A 16762-nucleotide genomic window follows, 5' to 3' on the forward strand; every position below is an offset into this window, starting at 1 on the left:
CTGCTCCTACCTGCGAGGCTAAAAACTTCAGGGTAATCTTCGACTCCACACTCTCCTTCTCTCCTCACATCTCAGCCGTCTCTAAGACGTCACACTACCAGCTGCACCTCCTCAGAGGTATTCTACCTTTTGTCTCCTTCCCCCAGAAGCTCACTGTCTCCAGAGCCCTGGTTCTCTCTAGGCTGGACTACTGCACCAGCCTCTTTCTAAATCTGCCTGCCTCTACTCTCCGCCCTCTGCAACTCATCCAGAACAGGACTGCAAGACTTGTCCTTGGCCTCAAGCCCAGGGATCGTATCTCTCCAGGACTGAAATCTCTGCACTGGCTCCCAGTGGCTACGAGGATCAAGTTCAAAACCCTCTGCATTGTCCAGAAGGCCTTCTGGGGCCTGGGGCCTCAATACCTTCAACTCTCTCTTCCTAAATATCTTCCCTCTTGAGCTCTTCCCCCTCCAACTCCCTTAGGGTCAGTCGCTTCTCCAAGCAACAAGTTGGTGGTAGATCTCTTTCTTCGGCTGGCGCCTCCCTCTGGAACTGCCTCCCTGAAACTTGAGGAGAACCATCTCCGGTTCAGGAAGCACCTAAAACCTTTCTCTTTGCTTCTGCCTTTTCTCCTCCTCTCCCCTACTGACCTCCCGGCTGAAACTGAATCTGCACTGGTTACCTGGCCACCTTCTGTTCTCAGGCCCAGGTCCCTCTCCCACCAGTCACACACCTGCACTGCCTGCTTGGCAACTCCCGCACTTGTGGACCGTTTCTGTAGACCTACAGTCCCACTACCAGCACTTGACACCCGATGTCTGCACTTACCTTTGCACTTGCCACCTGCTGGTCATTACCTTACCTATTATCATTCTATGCCATGTACTGCACTGTCCCCCCCCTCACTCCCCCGCACTTTACCCCTTGCCCCATCACGTGCACTTGCGCGATCTGAATGACACCTGGCCTAGTAGGATCGCTATCTGTCCTCCCATTGTTCCCCCTCCCTTGCCTCGTCGCGCCTTGAAACACTTGTGTATAGGCGCGTTATAAATGACATATCAAATGTTCATCAGTAAACCAGGCTAAAACGAGCTACGAACAAGCTTGCGCCCGACGCCTATGACCAGCTAGTCTTCGCATTTGAAAGAAGTAATCAAAGTGGGAGCTGTGGCCATTTTGCCAGCCGCACATTGGCATCCCAACCTAATCACGGCTCGGACTCCACCAACGGGACGGGAGCCTGCCGCCTTACTATTACTGGAGCTGACCTTGGTCGGGCGGAGTCCCTTTCCACCTACCGGATCAAGACATGGGGCCTCATTACGAGGCCGGCGGTAAGGGGTTAACCCACCGGTAAGGATGCCGGTGCCGTTAAGCCCCTACCGCCTCATTCCAAGGTCCCTTAGCGGGTCCCACTAAGGCTGGCTGGTTTTACCAGCCGCCCTTAGCAGGAGCCGCTAGGGAACCAGGGAGCTAATAACGGGCCCGCTATTTGCGGCCCCGTTATTAGCTCCCTCCCCATTCCCATTGAGCCCTATGGGGGCTCAAATGGGGATGGGTATTTTGAATGGGGACTTACCGGGTCCTCCAAGGTTGGAATGAGCCGGTAAGTCCCCATTCCGACTACCCGAACACGACTTTGGAGGCAGCCATGGTGCTAATAGCACCATGGCTCCCTCCAAACTCGTAATGAGGCCCATGGATTCTTAACCTGAGGGGTCCCATGAATTGAGCCCTGATGAAGGCGGTTCACACCACAATCTACCATCGAAACGTGATGTCTATTGGAATACTCACTTAGGCATCACCAGCAATTGTCTTATTAATGGAATGTATTCCGGAAATCACGTCGGCGCACAGACCCCATGAATTAATAACTTCAGATAAAATAATAAGCAAAATTATTTTCGTACTAGATCACCCAGGACGGGCGTGTTTATGTCTCCAACCACCTGTAATTGCCTAAATCCTTCCATTCTCATTTCTCACCCTTTCTACCCTTCCTTTTGCTTTATTTCTATCTACAACACTTCAACACTTATTGCAAGGAATTTTTGGGAGCTCACCTTGTTTTTGTTTTTTATTGCTCTTGCCGCCTCCACAGACTGAAGTAAACCAGTGTTATTTGTGTTGAACTCTGTTTATAATCCATCTTTATTTAATTGCACATGCACTTACTTGTATACACTCTACTAGGGAATTGACTTTACTCAAGTGCATTGTTTGATTTCACGTTTGTTTGTCCTCTATTAAAAATACATTTACCTACACGACTTCAAGACTCAGTGGTCAATACAAAAGTTAACATTTAGAGCACTGGCTCATTGGGATAAGTATCCCAAGATCTATTACCATTCATTATTTTACACTTTACCCTTATATGGTTGCCACAAGTGCAGACGAGCGGACCAACAATGATGGGATAACCAAATTAAGCCACCCATACACGATGACCACAGATTAAACTCAGAATCTGTCTCTATGCTATGCACCCCATTGGTAGACTTTCTTTGTTGATGTCTATACTACTGCCCGCGCTACCACTGTGGATTGGGCAACCCAATTTTTGATTATCATCACTTATCGGTAACAGCATATCAATCTTTACTGTTAATATCTCACTTTTCACAACCATTCTTATTACAAACCAAGGCCTCTGAGGCAGGCCTAGGAGAAGTACTCTCTACAGCGACTGGGTCTGAGAAATCTATCCAGTACAGTAGCCACAAACTGTTTCCCAGTGAAAATAAATTACTCTATCACAGTGATTAGCTAAAACCTAATTACAGGTCATGCCCCTTAAAAAGTGGTCTGCATGGAATAACGATAGCAATCCTCTGAGCATGTGTTGGTTTTTAAGTCTACACCTTTAGGTCTTATCTGTAAAACATGTAGAAGGCAAGCTAATATTTAAAGTGGATTTTTTTCTTGAGCAAACATTCCGTATCCCATTATGAAAACTCTAGTGGTCACAGTCAGAAGGGGAGGGGATATGTGACAGTTACCACTCGGAAGACCATGGATCGGGTCTGGGGAGTTTGGGGGCCTTAGATGTGACCCCTGGAGGTCAAACATATGGGAGCCCTTTGAGCACCCCTCAGTCATGACCCCATACGTTATGTTATGGGGTGGTTTTATAAAGCGCTACACTCACCTGAGGGTACCTCGGTGCTGTTCAGAAGTTGACAAATTAATAATGACAACCAAGGCACTGTATCCTCAAAGAGAATCTTGTTTATGGAGTAAAGAGGTGGGTTTTTATTATTTTCTGTTTTCCGGATGAATAGTAAGTTAGATTCTCTCCGTAGGTCGGTGGGTAAGGAGTTCCAAAATCTGATGGCCTGAACCAAAAAAGAACGACCACTTTATCCCTCTCTCCTATACACTAGCATGTTCAGTCTTCTATCCAGCCATAGTCTAGGCGAATGGCAAAAGTTGTTATTATAGGATATTTCAGACATTTAAAGACCAGGCACACACTTTTAAATTTGTTTTCGGTTTTTCACTGCCAGCCAGTGTAATGACCGGATCACCAGGGAAATGTGCTGGTGCTTCTTGCGCTCCATTAGGAGCGTTGGCGCCATTTTTTGAACTTTTGGTAGCCTAGAAACGGCACAGTCTATTAAACCAAAGTAGATAGCATTATTGAAGTCCAGTTGTGAGGATACCAGAGCATTACAGACTAACACCAGATGAGTGAAAGCCAGGTAAGGGAAATGTTTCTTTAATTTCCTAATAATAAAATGGCAAGGTTTTGTAACCATTAAAACGTGTGCATTCAGTGCTAGGTTCTGGTCAAAAATGCTACCCATATTCTTGACCTCTGAACTTGGGCTAGGGCAATATCAAATGAGTTAGGCCAACAAGCACAGATGTCCACGTATTAGGTTTTTCATTTATGATCAGAATCTGTGTCTTGTCAGAATTAATTTTCAGGAAATTCATATTCATCCAGACCTTGATTAACACCAAACAGTTTCTGACCTTACCTGATAAGTGCTCATTATTCTCAGCAAGATCCACCAGGATCTGGGTATCGTGCGCATAATTAAAATAAGTCACCTCTACCTGTTGATACATCCTGCATTTGCCCTTTCAGAGAGATCACTGGTATAGCCAACCCAGAAAATACTGCATAACAATACTGATTGGATTAAAAACATTAGGTGCTCCAAACTGAGGACCCCTTCACTTGTTTTGATTTATTCCACCATCCTGACACTTACTTGAGAATGGGCCTTGTTTTGATTGTCCAGGTATTCCTCCAACCCATCCCTGAAGAGAATGAATTAAGGAGATTAACTATTTATGTGTGTTATGCAATCTGTTCCCTCTATCTTGTAACACCCTGTTTAAGGACTGCACTGAATTCTTATTTGGACCACGGTGAGGTTGAAGACACTAACCTCGACTAATAAAGCCCTTTATGGCCCCAGACCACAGTATCTGAGTGATAACGTCAGCTGGCACATCTATTCCCTCCACTCATAGAACAGAGGCGTAGTGTCCATTCCTCATTTGAAATTGGTTTTGGGTACGGGGAGATCTTCCAAGGTGAATGTGGTCAAGTTATGGATTCCTTTGCATGAAGGTGTACACCTGACAACAGACCTAGTGATCTTCAGATGAATAAATACAATGTTCTAATTGCTACTGTTCTATATTTCACCTTCTCTGGACTCTTCTATTCCTGTTTCATTTGTCTCTATTCATTGCCAGTGCTTTAATGTCTGCTTGCAGGTGAGCACAACACAAATTAGTTTAATAAATAAACACCTTAAGAAATTGCCTCAACTGGCGCACTGTCTGGTATTGGCATAGACAGAAAGGCTTTGGATTGGCTGAGCAGGATACTCTTCCTAATAAAGAATTCAGGGAGATTACCATCTCTCCCCAAGGGGGAGCCACCCCCTTTGGGACTAGGGAGGGGAACCTGATACACTTAAAACTCCCTAGTGGACAGGGTAAATGGGATTCCTTTGGAGGCAACTTCCCCTTTGGGGACAGGGATCCCGAAAGGGTATAGGTCACCATCCCTCTCTCTTTGCAGGGTATATAGGGGCTAGGATTTACCATAACCCAACAAACCCTTTTCTGATGGCTGACTTGGCTTCTGGCCTTACCTGTGCCCAATATTCTATAGAGACTGCACAGAAAAAAGTTAACCAGCCTCCTGGATGAGTGTCCTGTAGACAGCCATTCACAGGGGAGTCTTAGCAGGAAGTGCAGAATTTAACCGCACCAAACAGGAAGAAGGGTGTGTGGACAGCGAGAGAGAGAAAGCCGGTGTCTGCAACCGATGGAAAACACACACCAGAGTGCAGAGTAGTGCAGCAGAAGGTCGGGTGAAGCAGCCTGGCTGCAAGAGCGAGAAGGGAAGGCTGTGAAGGCATCATGTAGCAAGACGCAGACAACAGACTTAAAGTTTTAAAAAAAGATATCTATTAACTTTGTGAACACATTTTATTGGCATTTTGATATAACAGTCCCCAACTCCCGCACCCTCCCTCCCCATCTCCCCAAACTCCCCTCCCCTAAACAACAAAACTCAGCCATCCGTTCCCAATTCCCCCCTCTAGTCCCCCACCTACCATCCCATATAAGTCATCGTTTTTCCTTCTTCCACCAGGCACAGCAGCCAAGCACCAGACACTCATAGTCCAGTGAGGTCAGGGGCAATCCATCTGTCGTCTCTATTCTCGAATTCCCCCTCTCATCACAACCCCTTCTCCACACCATTAGTTCATGGCAGACTTAAGTCATTATCCTTGGCAAGATCGTTCAACAGTTGGGACCAATGAACCGTTACCTCCCCCGCATCCCCTTCCACCCCCAAGTTCTGCAGCACCGTCAACTCCGCTAGACCCCATCTCCTTACATCCTTCCTCCATTGCTGGATTGTCGGCCCCCGGGGGGATTTCCACGCAATTGCCATTCAGCGTTTTGCCAAGATTAGTAAAAAGCGACCCATTCTATTCCGTAACCTGTTACGTTTCCCCCCCAGCAAACTTCCCCACAAACAAATCTCCGGTCATCGCACCAGACTGGTTCCCAATAATTCATTTATACCTTTAAGCACGTCCTCCCAATACTCCACAATCGCCCCACAGTCCCACACCATGTGCCAGAACCCCGCCTCCTCCAACCCACACCTAGGGCACTCCCCCGAGTGATCCTCGCGCATCGCCTTGCGCGCCAATGGGGTAATGTACACCCTATGTAAGATATTGAATTGAACCAACTGGAAGCGCGCATTCCTCGAGGACGTCCTTACCAGCTCCCAAACTCTCTCCCATTCCTCACTCGAAATCGATTCGGTCTCCCATCTTATTCCCAACTCTGGTAGTTCCTCCACTGGACGACCCCGGAGCCCACTCAGCGGAAATAGAACCGACTTTTCCGGATTTATACAAAATCCTGACATCGCTCTAAAGTTACGCAAAATCTCTAAGAGGTCTGGGAGGTATAGTTTGGGATCCCCCACATATAACAGCAAGTCATCCGCGTATAGGGATACAATATGCCTCTCCCCATCCACCTCGATTCCAGCTTCACCCATCTCCTGACGTAGATACACCGCCAGTGGTTCCAGGGCCAGGGAAAACAAAATTGGAGAGGCCGCACACCCCTGTCTAGTCCCCCTTTCGAACTCCCATGTTTCTGAGATCCAATTATTAGTCTTCACCATCACCCGTGGTTTGGTATACAACAAGGACAGCCACCTAACCATACCCTCCCCGAAACCCGAATTCCCGTAGCACCTGAAACAGCCACTTCCATTCCAAAGTGTCAAACGCTTTCATAGCGCCAAACAACGCTACTGCCATGTCACGCTTTTGCCGCTTCACCTGGTCCATCACATGGTGCAGCCGGGAGATGTTGCCAGACGTACTTCTCCCCCCTATAAACCCACACTGATCCGGATGCACTGGTTTCAGAGCCACCGCCGCCAGCCTGGCTGCTAGGATTTTCCCTAGGATTTTCCCATCTACGTTCAAAATCGAGATGGGCTGGTACGCTCTGCGGTCCCGTGGGTCCTTCTCCTCCTTTAGAATCACCGTAATCACTGCCTCCCTCATCGACTCCGGGAGATATCCCTTCTGAAAGGCCTCCTCATACACCTTCTTAAGTTGCGGAACCAATATGTCAGCGAATTCCACATAGGACTCCACCGGGAGCCCGTCGCTACCCAGCGCTGTACCCTTCGCATAGCACATATCGCCCAGCGGATATCCTCCTCCAAACTTCCAAACGCGCCGTCCTGCAACGTCTCCATTCGCAACCGCCACAACCGCCTTGGCGGAATCTCACTGGGCTCACACAATATCGTCACCAGGGGGGAGTGGTCCGAAAGGGTACTGCCCAAGTAAGTAGTCTCCCCAAAATAATGGCAATATTCCCTTCCCACTATCATATAATCTAGCTGCGAGTAGGAGCCATGTACTCCCGAATAGTAGGAGAACTCCCTCTCCTCCCCTTTGCTTCTCCCTCCACAGCTCCACCAGCTCCATCTCCCACAGTACCTCCCGCAAGGATTCCGCCATGTTCTTCTTTACCCTCCCCTCGTACCTTGTCCATCTAACCGCTCATCCAAGAGACAATTCAAATCCCCCCCCATATTATCATTTCCCCCTATAAGCTCCCATCCTACGTAACACAGAGAGGAAGTACTCTTTATCATCTACATTGGGCGCATATGAATTGACCAAACATAGTGACCTGTTCCCTCACGTGCCACGGGCCAGAATCGTCCTACCTTCCCCATCCGTCAACCCGCGTTCCAATTTCAGCGGGACCCCCCGCGCCACCCAGATAAGAACCCCCTCGCCTGAGTGGAGTACGTTGTGCCCCGTATCTGACCCCCCCATTGTCTCTCCAACTTCCCCAGTATCTCCCCACTCGCATGTGTCTCCTGCAACAGGGCCACCTGTATTCCCTGCCTCTTCAAATAGTCTCCCACTCTCCTTCGCTTCTGATAACTTCCCAGCCCGCAAACATTCCATGACTCGACCCTCAAACCTCCCATCCTACCTGTTCCAGGGAACAGTAATTCGCCTCTCAGACCTCAGTTCTCCCGCCCATCTGACCCAAACCCCCATAGCCTCTTCCACTCCAACCGCTGCACCAAACCTCCCCTCCAGTGTATTCAAAACAGTCCCACCTCCCCGCACCGACCCCCAACTTGGTGCCCCCTGACCCACCCTCCCCCCGACCCTCTCTACCCCCTACCCCCACATGCCCCCCAAAGCCTCCCCCCCTACCCTTCCCCTTTCCAAAACTATAGACTCACTGGCCTACTCCGCCCCCTCCACCTCTCCTCTCTTGGGACCAGTGGTCAGTGATGTCATTTCAAGTAAGGGCGTCACCACCCGTCCCGTGCAGCTCCACCAACTCATCCCCCCCGCTCTTGCCCAAAGCCCCTTCCCTTTTAGAAAACCCCCATCAACTGGGGTCTCCACCACTGACAATGCACCCGAGCTTACCCATACCCTTCCCCTTCCTGATCCACTCCTTTCTTAGGACTCCCCTTTCGCGATTCCTCCCGATATTGCCCCGCATCCAACCAGTCCCACACCTCCTTTGGACACGTGAAAAACCATGACTTCCCCCCGACAGCACTTTCAACTTTGCCGGAAAAAACATCATATATTTCACATTGAGGTCACTCAGCCTGCTGCGCACTGCATCAAAGGACCTTCTCTGTCGCTGCACCTCCAGTGTGAAGTCCGGAAAGATCCTCAATTTCGCACCTCCAATCTCATAGAAGCCCCGCCGGCGGGCGGGCGTCCTGTGAGATAGCATCACGATCTCGGAAGTTCATAATCCTAGCTACAATGACCCTTGGCAGAGCGCCCGGCGGCGGGGGCCTTCCGGGAACCCTATGCGCCCTCTCCACCGTGAAGATGTTCGAGAGACCTTTAATCCCCAGGACCTTCTGGATCAAATTTTCCACAAAAAGTTCCGTACTCGGGCCTTCCTCCCCCTCCGGAACCCCAACTAGGCAGAGATTACCCCTCCTGGAGTGTCCCTCAGCATCTTCTGCTCTAACTTCCAGCATTGGAGTAGCCCCCACCAAGCCCGCCACCTGGTTTTTCAGCTTCTGGACCTCGTCTTCCACCATGCGGACCCTTTGTTCTACCTCCGTTACCCTCTCAGAAACCTTCCGGAGGTCTGCTTTCACTAGAGAGACATCCACTCCTACCTCCTTGATGCTCTCCTGGAGGGTGTCTCTCGAGACTTGTATCGCCTCCATTAGCGCGTCCAGGGTCACCACCTTCCCATGCTCCCCTGGGGGAGATTCTTGTCGCTCTGTGCCCTCCTGCTGGCGTGCAGCGTCCTTAGGTTCGGCATATCTGTCCATCCGCTGCTGGCTCTTGCCCATAGTAATGCCGTTGCCTTTTCTCCCGCCCTTAGACGCGGCGTCTGTACTTTATCCGCCACCAGCACCACCCGTCTCCTCTGATCTGTCACTCCTCAACTCCCCTGCGGCTCTCTGCTGGCCCTCTCTATCCTGCAGCAGGACTTATAAGCACACCCCTTCTTGCCACATACACCAGGGGGCACCTCTTTCCTCCACACCGGCAGCAGGCAATCCCACGTCCAACCGTATTCTCCGTTCGCTGCAGGTCCAGCAAGGGGGGCCCACACTATACCTTGTGTGTCCCTCTCGATGACTTGAAAAAGTCTGGGCCAGACATCGGCCTGTCCAATCTGGGGAGTTTCCACTGCCTGCCAGCAGCAACGGCACTCAACCACAGGTCTAGTGGGGGGGGGCTCTCACCGCTCCTCGCCGCCTCCTCCCACTGCCAGGAAGACCTCCAAGCCCGGTACCGATCCACCCAGCCTGGGGATCCACCACCTTCCACCCCGCACAGGGGGCTCCTCCACAACTCCAGGGGGTGGGGGGGTTCTTATCCACCTCACTCCCCCCACTGGCAAGAAACAGTCTGGGCCAGATGCCGCTCCCCACTCTCCAACACCTCCGGGCTGAGCACTGTATTAATGAGGGCCTGCAGCCCCTCTCTCATGCAGGACAGTTACAACGGGCGCTTTCCTTTAGCCCTTGTGATCATGGCAAGACAGATATCCAGAGCCTATAGGTAAGCTAGTTGGCTGGCTTGCATTATGGATAAACTTGGAGTTTTTGTTTAGGAGGGCTAATAACTTTTCTCCCCCTTTATGACCTTTACCCTATCGCTATTGGAGGCTACTATTGTGGGAAATTCTCTCCATTAGATCTACTCATTAAAGAAAGTAAACCCTCGCTGTACCTGGAGGATTGAGCGATTATTAGAAGCCTTTACTTAAGGATTTTCTATCCAGTTGGCCATTGTTCTCCACCCATCACCGCTGGGGATCTTATTTTTGTAGAAAGGTAAGATTAAGGGGAAACCCCCGTACCCCCTTCTTCATAACAAAATTTAAGGAGTGTGTCCAAGAGTAGTTTTCTCCCTTATAGACATTCTATGGAGTGGATTGTACCTACCGCTAGTGAATTAACAAGCACGAATTGAAGTTGCTTAACGTGGTCTGAAGACATCTTCAGTCAGACCCTTTTCAGGTATATCATTTATTATATACTGGATTATCCTTGTGGTGTTTAGGGTGTAGGCTAGGTTTAATAAGAAGACCTGTCATGCCCATGAATTGATATGTGTTTTTAATTGTGTACCCATTGATACAGGGACTCTGTGAAAGAACCCAGAAAAAATGTAAAGGTAATTTGTCCTGGCTACTGACCAGAAGCACAAGATCTATATATGTTCACCCCTGAGGAATGTCCAGCTATTTTTAGCAGTTGAGGACAGACACTTAAATCGGGCTGTGAAGACATTGTGAGAAATAGGGACAGTGAAATCATCACTGTGGACCATTAAGTCCTGACAACTTGATATTTTCTATACTGGACCCAGTGATGGCTCTTCACACCAACACCAAACTAAGAATCCGACTAAATAACCAAGGTCTTCTGTCAAGAGAGATATCCGTAGAGAGAGGGGTCAAACAAGGCTGCCCGATGGCCCCCCAATTATTCATCACCTTCTTAGGAGATATGAAAGACACAGAAGCTGGCATTAAGATGGCACCACCGAAGCTGGGTAACGAGCACATATCACGTCTCATGTATGCCGACGATCTAATTCTATTAGATCAAACTCAGATCGGACTTCAACGCCAACTATCCAACTTGGCTCTGTACATGGGAGAGAACAACATGAAAATCAACAAAGAGAAATCAAAAATCGTGATAATCGGAAAAGGTGGAAAAAAGATCAATCCACATTTCACATGGACTATGGACTCAATTCCTATTGAGGTGGTTACCAGCATTAAGTACCTAGGGGTACACATCGACCGTTCAGCTAGGGAGGCCACGATGCAACAAGCCCTGTGGGACAAAGCGCGCAACCTCGCAGCCCAAATGAAAACAGTTAACAACAGATTTGGTAAATTCTCACTTAAACCAGCGATTGAATTTTACAAAGGAAAAGTGGTGCCTACACTCACATACGGTATGGGAGCAACCTTGACCATACCAAACAGCATCTGGCGCAGATTAGAAAGTCTGATTTGGAAATCAGTTTTAGGACTACCAAATTCCACCTCGATGGATCTCATCAGACGAGACTTGGGCCTACAGTCGTTAGAAACAACGGTGATGCTACACGCTCTCACTCTCTTCAGAAATACCTTAATACCAGACAGTCCATTAATTTACAAAATCGTAGCTGATGAAATCGCAAAGCAGCGAACAATGAACTTAAACGCATGGTCAGAAAACTTAAAAGGAAAGCTATCAGATATTGCATGCTCAGTCGAAGATCTTAAGCATAATCCGGAAAGAGTAAAAAGAAAGTTAAAGGAACTTGACTGGATCCTGACCCTATCGAAAGCTCAATCAAATAAACTGACCATGAATCTTCCACCTACCTTTAACAGACTCAATGTACCTATACCATACTGTTCTAAGTTTCCAAGCCAACAGCTAAGAAAATTCTTCATGCAAGCTCGTTTCAACCTCCTGCCGACGAGAGAAATTTTAGCAATCAGATCCAGTCCAACTGACATTATCTGTCGCCTTTGCCACAATTCCACTACGACAGAATCAATCAAACATCTCTTACTTAGATGTCCTAATGTGAGAAAAATTCGAGCCACCTATCTGTCGATACTAGTCTGCGAACACACATCTTTCGGAGAGGAAGAAGAACTTACGTGGTGGAACAGGTTAATGTCGGGAGAAAAAACCAGATGGACAATCGCGACTGTCAAAATCCTGGAGTCTGCCTTTGAAATGATCAGTTCCAGTTCACAAACCACGAGCGAGAGCAAAATTTCCGAAGCCTCCACTCCCTCACAACAATGTTGATAAGGGAGATTAAGCTTCCTTCGGTATCTTCTCCGCGTTCGGACTCCTACGTCCGCTTGAGCCTTACCAACTTCATTTATACACTATACTGACCTGGAAGAGGTAATCCTGTTCTCACTGGAATCTGACATAACAACATGAAAGCTCGAGGCGCATCTCATTAAGGGTTGCTGCCGTTCTCAACTGTTTGTAAAAATTCTTTTCATTGAATTGTAAACAAATAAATAAATATTTTCTATATATATTTTATGATTGTAAACCGCTGTATTGAATTGCAATGATATGCATCTATAGGTTTTTAATGTTTTGATATAACCAACAAGTGGTTTTAAAACTTCTGCTTTGATGAAATAATAACATGTCGATGTGTTGAAATATGAAACATCTTTTGTTGACCATTATGTGTACAACCCATATTTGCTTCAGAGGTTGTTAACACGGTTCCTGTGTTTGGAAGCTAGGGTACACATGATTTTAGTTATTGATAGTGTCCTTCCTTTTGTTGATTATATATTCTGTATCCCCATTTAGTAGGAGGGATCATCACCACACAATGGGGGAAACCCTTGTATGAATATTACTGACATGCCTGACTCACCATACTTTACAAGCATCTTCCTCGTCCCAGTACCAGAGTGGTAAAATGTAGGTGTAGTGTTCATTACTCTTAGTCTCCTCTTCCTCGTCCCAGTACTTTTAACTGTCAAATGTGGGGAATTGAAGTGAGTGGTTTTGCAATAACCCGTAAAGGTATTAGGGGAGGGTGTGGTTGCTCAACAATACGGAAAGGGCGATACCATAACTTGCATGCATGCACCCCACTCTCAACCTCCGAGGACCCTTCACCCAGGTGATCCTCCCTTGCTACTCCACCCCCAGGGTCAGGATCCAAGAGCGACAACCTTTTCCTGGCCACCTGAAGAGAGGACCTAGGGGGTTTAGGCATGAGGATATCCTCAGGTTTCTCATAGGGCATCCCAGGACAGACGCAGAGCCCAGGTGAAAGACCACAGTAGCGACTCTGCCTGGACCGATCACCTGCAAGACGGAAGAGTGAGAGCCTCGACTGATCAAAGAGGAGCCAGTGGAGAGGACTTGCAAGAGATTCTGTAACCACCGGAGAAGCGGCCAGAATCCACGCATCGCCCGAGGAGCACTACACGAAGCAAACCGGTAGGTAGTAGCTCCGGTAGAAAGGGAGGCAGGCACAGAAGGAAGAGCGAGAGAAAGAATCCCAGAGTGGGGGGAGAGAATGAACACACCAGAGTGGGAGTGCAAATTCAAAAGAACCCCAGCATGGGGAGAGAGATCGAATACCCCAAAGTAGAGAGTGCAAAAGCGTAGAACGCCAGAGTAGGAGCAAGAGCAAATAACCCAGAGGAGGGGGTGGGGGGAGTGCAAAATCACAGAACCCTAGAGTGAGGAGAGCGAGCGAACACCCCAGGGTGTGGAACACAAAAGCAAAGCACCCTAGAGTGGGGAGTAAGCAACAATACCACAGAGGGAGAAAATAATAATCAGTAGTGTTCTTTCTATGAATTCTACGCCCACAGATTGCTCATCTTGATAGAAAGCGATCCAGCATAAACTGCTCGGAAAACATTTTCGACAAGGGGTTTAAGAACATTACTGTTAAGCAATGTTTCCTTCAATGGATTGCATTATCCCACAGATTCCTCATCTTGATAGACTCCCAAAGCAGTAGCCATGCTGAAGGAGGGTTAGAGTTAGAAGTCACACCACAAAGCTATGCAGGACTGCCCTACCAATCGCCTGTAATTCTTGGCAAACGTGTGTGGAGAAGACCACGTTGTAGTGCAACAAATGTCTTGCACCAGCACTCCCCCCTGACGAGCCGAGGAGAGCTCACATCTGGAAGTGCTCGGAAGTGCCGCTTTGCTGCTTCGCTGTGCACCGAACAGCATTCCGTGCTGGTTTGTAATTTGAAGCTTGGGGTCTCTACTTATCCTGTCGTTAGAGTTTTCTTGAGGCCTCCACCTACTTGCTTAGTTTAACGTACAGAATAGTTTTCGATGCACCGGAATCTGTACTCGTTAAAAACCAGAATGCCAGTGCATATGTCAATTTCATGAGCTTCGATACTTTTAAAAGCTGCACCACCGAAGCAACCGGCAGTCAATTTTGCGAGGAAAAAAACTATGATTGGAGGATTTACTAACTTGACAATCAATAAGAACACAGGTGGAGATATCCGTGAATTCTGTCTGCCGTGTCCGGAATCTGTTGTTTGCACTAGATCTATTCACTCAGTAAGTGCACCTTCTATTAATGTGGGAAATACGTCAGCTGAATTGAAAATGCCGAATGATGATGTAGTAAATATTTCCATCTCGGACACGCAAATACTCTCAGGTGTTAGCGATTCATTAGCTTTGCCGGTGACGGTGGATGCCGTGACCGCTGCGAATTGCAAACAAGCGAACATTCACCCTGTTAGCATTGATTTGACCAGCCAATGTGATGTTGATTTCTGTGTACCTGAAACAAACAGATTTGTCTAAAGGAAATAGTGCAAAGGTGCTGCAAGTAAATTACGAGATACACACATTACCAGCAATTGTGGGAGTTAGAGGAGCGTATTATTATCTCCTATGAATTTGACCATTTCGTCAGAATCGAAACTGTTTGAGACGCTAGATAGTAAAATCATGCATCAATCCAAACAATTAGAACAGATACTGGTTTGGATGGCAGAGGTGGATAAACAAAAGTTGGCCGACAACGAGGCCGGTGGTGCCCCTGACTATAATCTAAAGACGATGCCTAGAATTGCACCACAGTCCTTTCAGTACGAAATGACTAAACCTGTCCTTTCGTATGAATACAGTGGAAAGAGCTTGCTTCCTATGTTTCCTCAAATTATACGCCCGCAGGACGAAACGCATAGTGAACAAATAATCACTACTGCCAAACAGAGGACTCTGAGCCCTGCGGCTGAGCCCTTATAAATAGCTTTGATGAAAGTCCACCAGTGTATGAATTATTTGATCCGAAATTTAAAAATAGAAAGTCAGAAATCTGCTCAAAGAAAAAACGAATACCTAAAAAACAAACTAATAGTGTTAGTGCTGCCGTATTGAATAAATACAAAAACCTGGCTCGTAAGCGAGATTTGAGTATCTTAAATGTAAGTACAAGTAATTCTTACCCGCCTTTAGATGACCTAACCTCAGCGATCACTCAATCTCAACAGAGGGCATCTAAGTGGGTCACTCCGAGGTGGGTGGTAAGGGGTTACCGGCACCCGTAAGGATGCCGGTGTCGGTAACCCCTTACCGCCCTATTCTGAGGTTCCCTAGCGGGACCCGCTGAAAACGTCTGGTCAGACCAGACATCCTTAGCGGGTCCCGTTAGGGGACCAGTGAGCAAATAACAGGCCCGCTATTTGCGGGCACGTTATTAGCGCCTTCCCCATTCCCATTGAGCCCTATCGGGGCTCAAATGGAAATGGGGAATGGTATTGGTCATGGGGGCTTACCGGGTCCCCATTTCGCCTACCCGGACCCGGACCAGAGTTTGGAGGCAGCCATAGTGCTAATAGACAAGCTCTATGTAAATCGAGTGCTGTAGTGGAACACATAATTCCTGCCCCCAGTTAGAAAGCAGTGAATCCAAAGCATGATGAAATAATGTTGCAAAACACTCTTTTACCACAAATTAGAAATGAAATTCAGAAATCAATAGAACAATATTTGAGTATGAAGAATGTGAATGTTGTGTCAGTTGGCGTCCATCCACCACGACCTCATGAGTGTGATGTGGAAGAGAAAAATCATAAAGTCTGTGATGTGAATCAAAGACTGGAGCAGCCTAATGTATCTACTTATATTAACCAACAACCAACTGTCAATCGATCTAATGTATCAGATGAGAGTGATTGTCGAAAACTCAAAGATTATATTATAAACTTGTGACTAACTCAAATCCATTTCTTAGATTGATACGGAAATGTCGCCCTGCTCCGTTTCAAGCCTACGATCTCAGTAGAACAAGTGGTTTTGTGATTTTCTCAGAAATTGTGTCATTGGATGATGTCACCTCAGTTGACATTGAGCAAATAGAGTTTCTGAATGAGATGGATCTAACCATGGTGAGATTGTGGATTTGACCTGGTGTGATGAGAAATATAATATGGCAGGCGAAGAAGGCGCTCTTTGCTCTTGGTTTTGTCTTAGCCCAAGATCCTACAATCTTTAATGAAGATAATAGATTCTGTCACCATGCAGAAATTATAAGGCCCGTGAGAAAATACAACATATATACTCAGAACAGAAACACTGGATCAATGTATAAGGACAAATAATTGTCCTTTGCAAAGGATCAAAGAAGACAGACATAACTAGTTAAAAAGCTGTAATAACGAATGCACGCTTGCAAGCTGGAATA

This window comes from Ambystoma mexicanum, chromosome 8 (genome assembly GCF_040938575.1).
Source record: "Ambystoma mexicanum isolate Mex_15411 chromosome 8, UKY_AmexF1_1, whole genome shotgun sequence".
NCBI lineage: Eukaryota > Metazoa > Chordata > Amphibia > Caudata > Ambystomatidae > Ambystoma > Ambystoma mexicanum.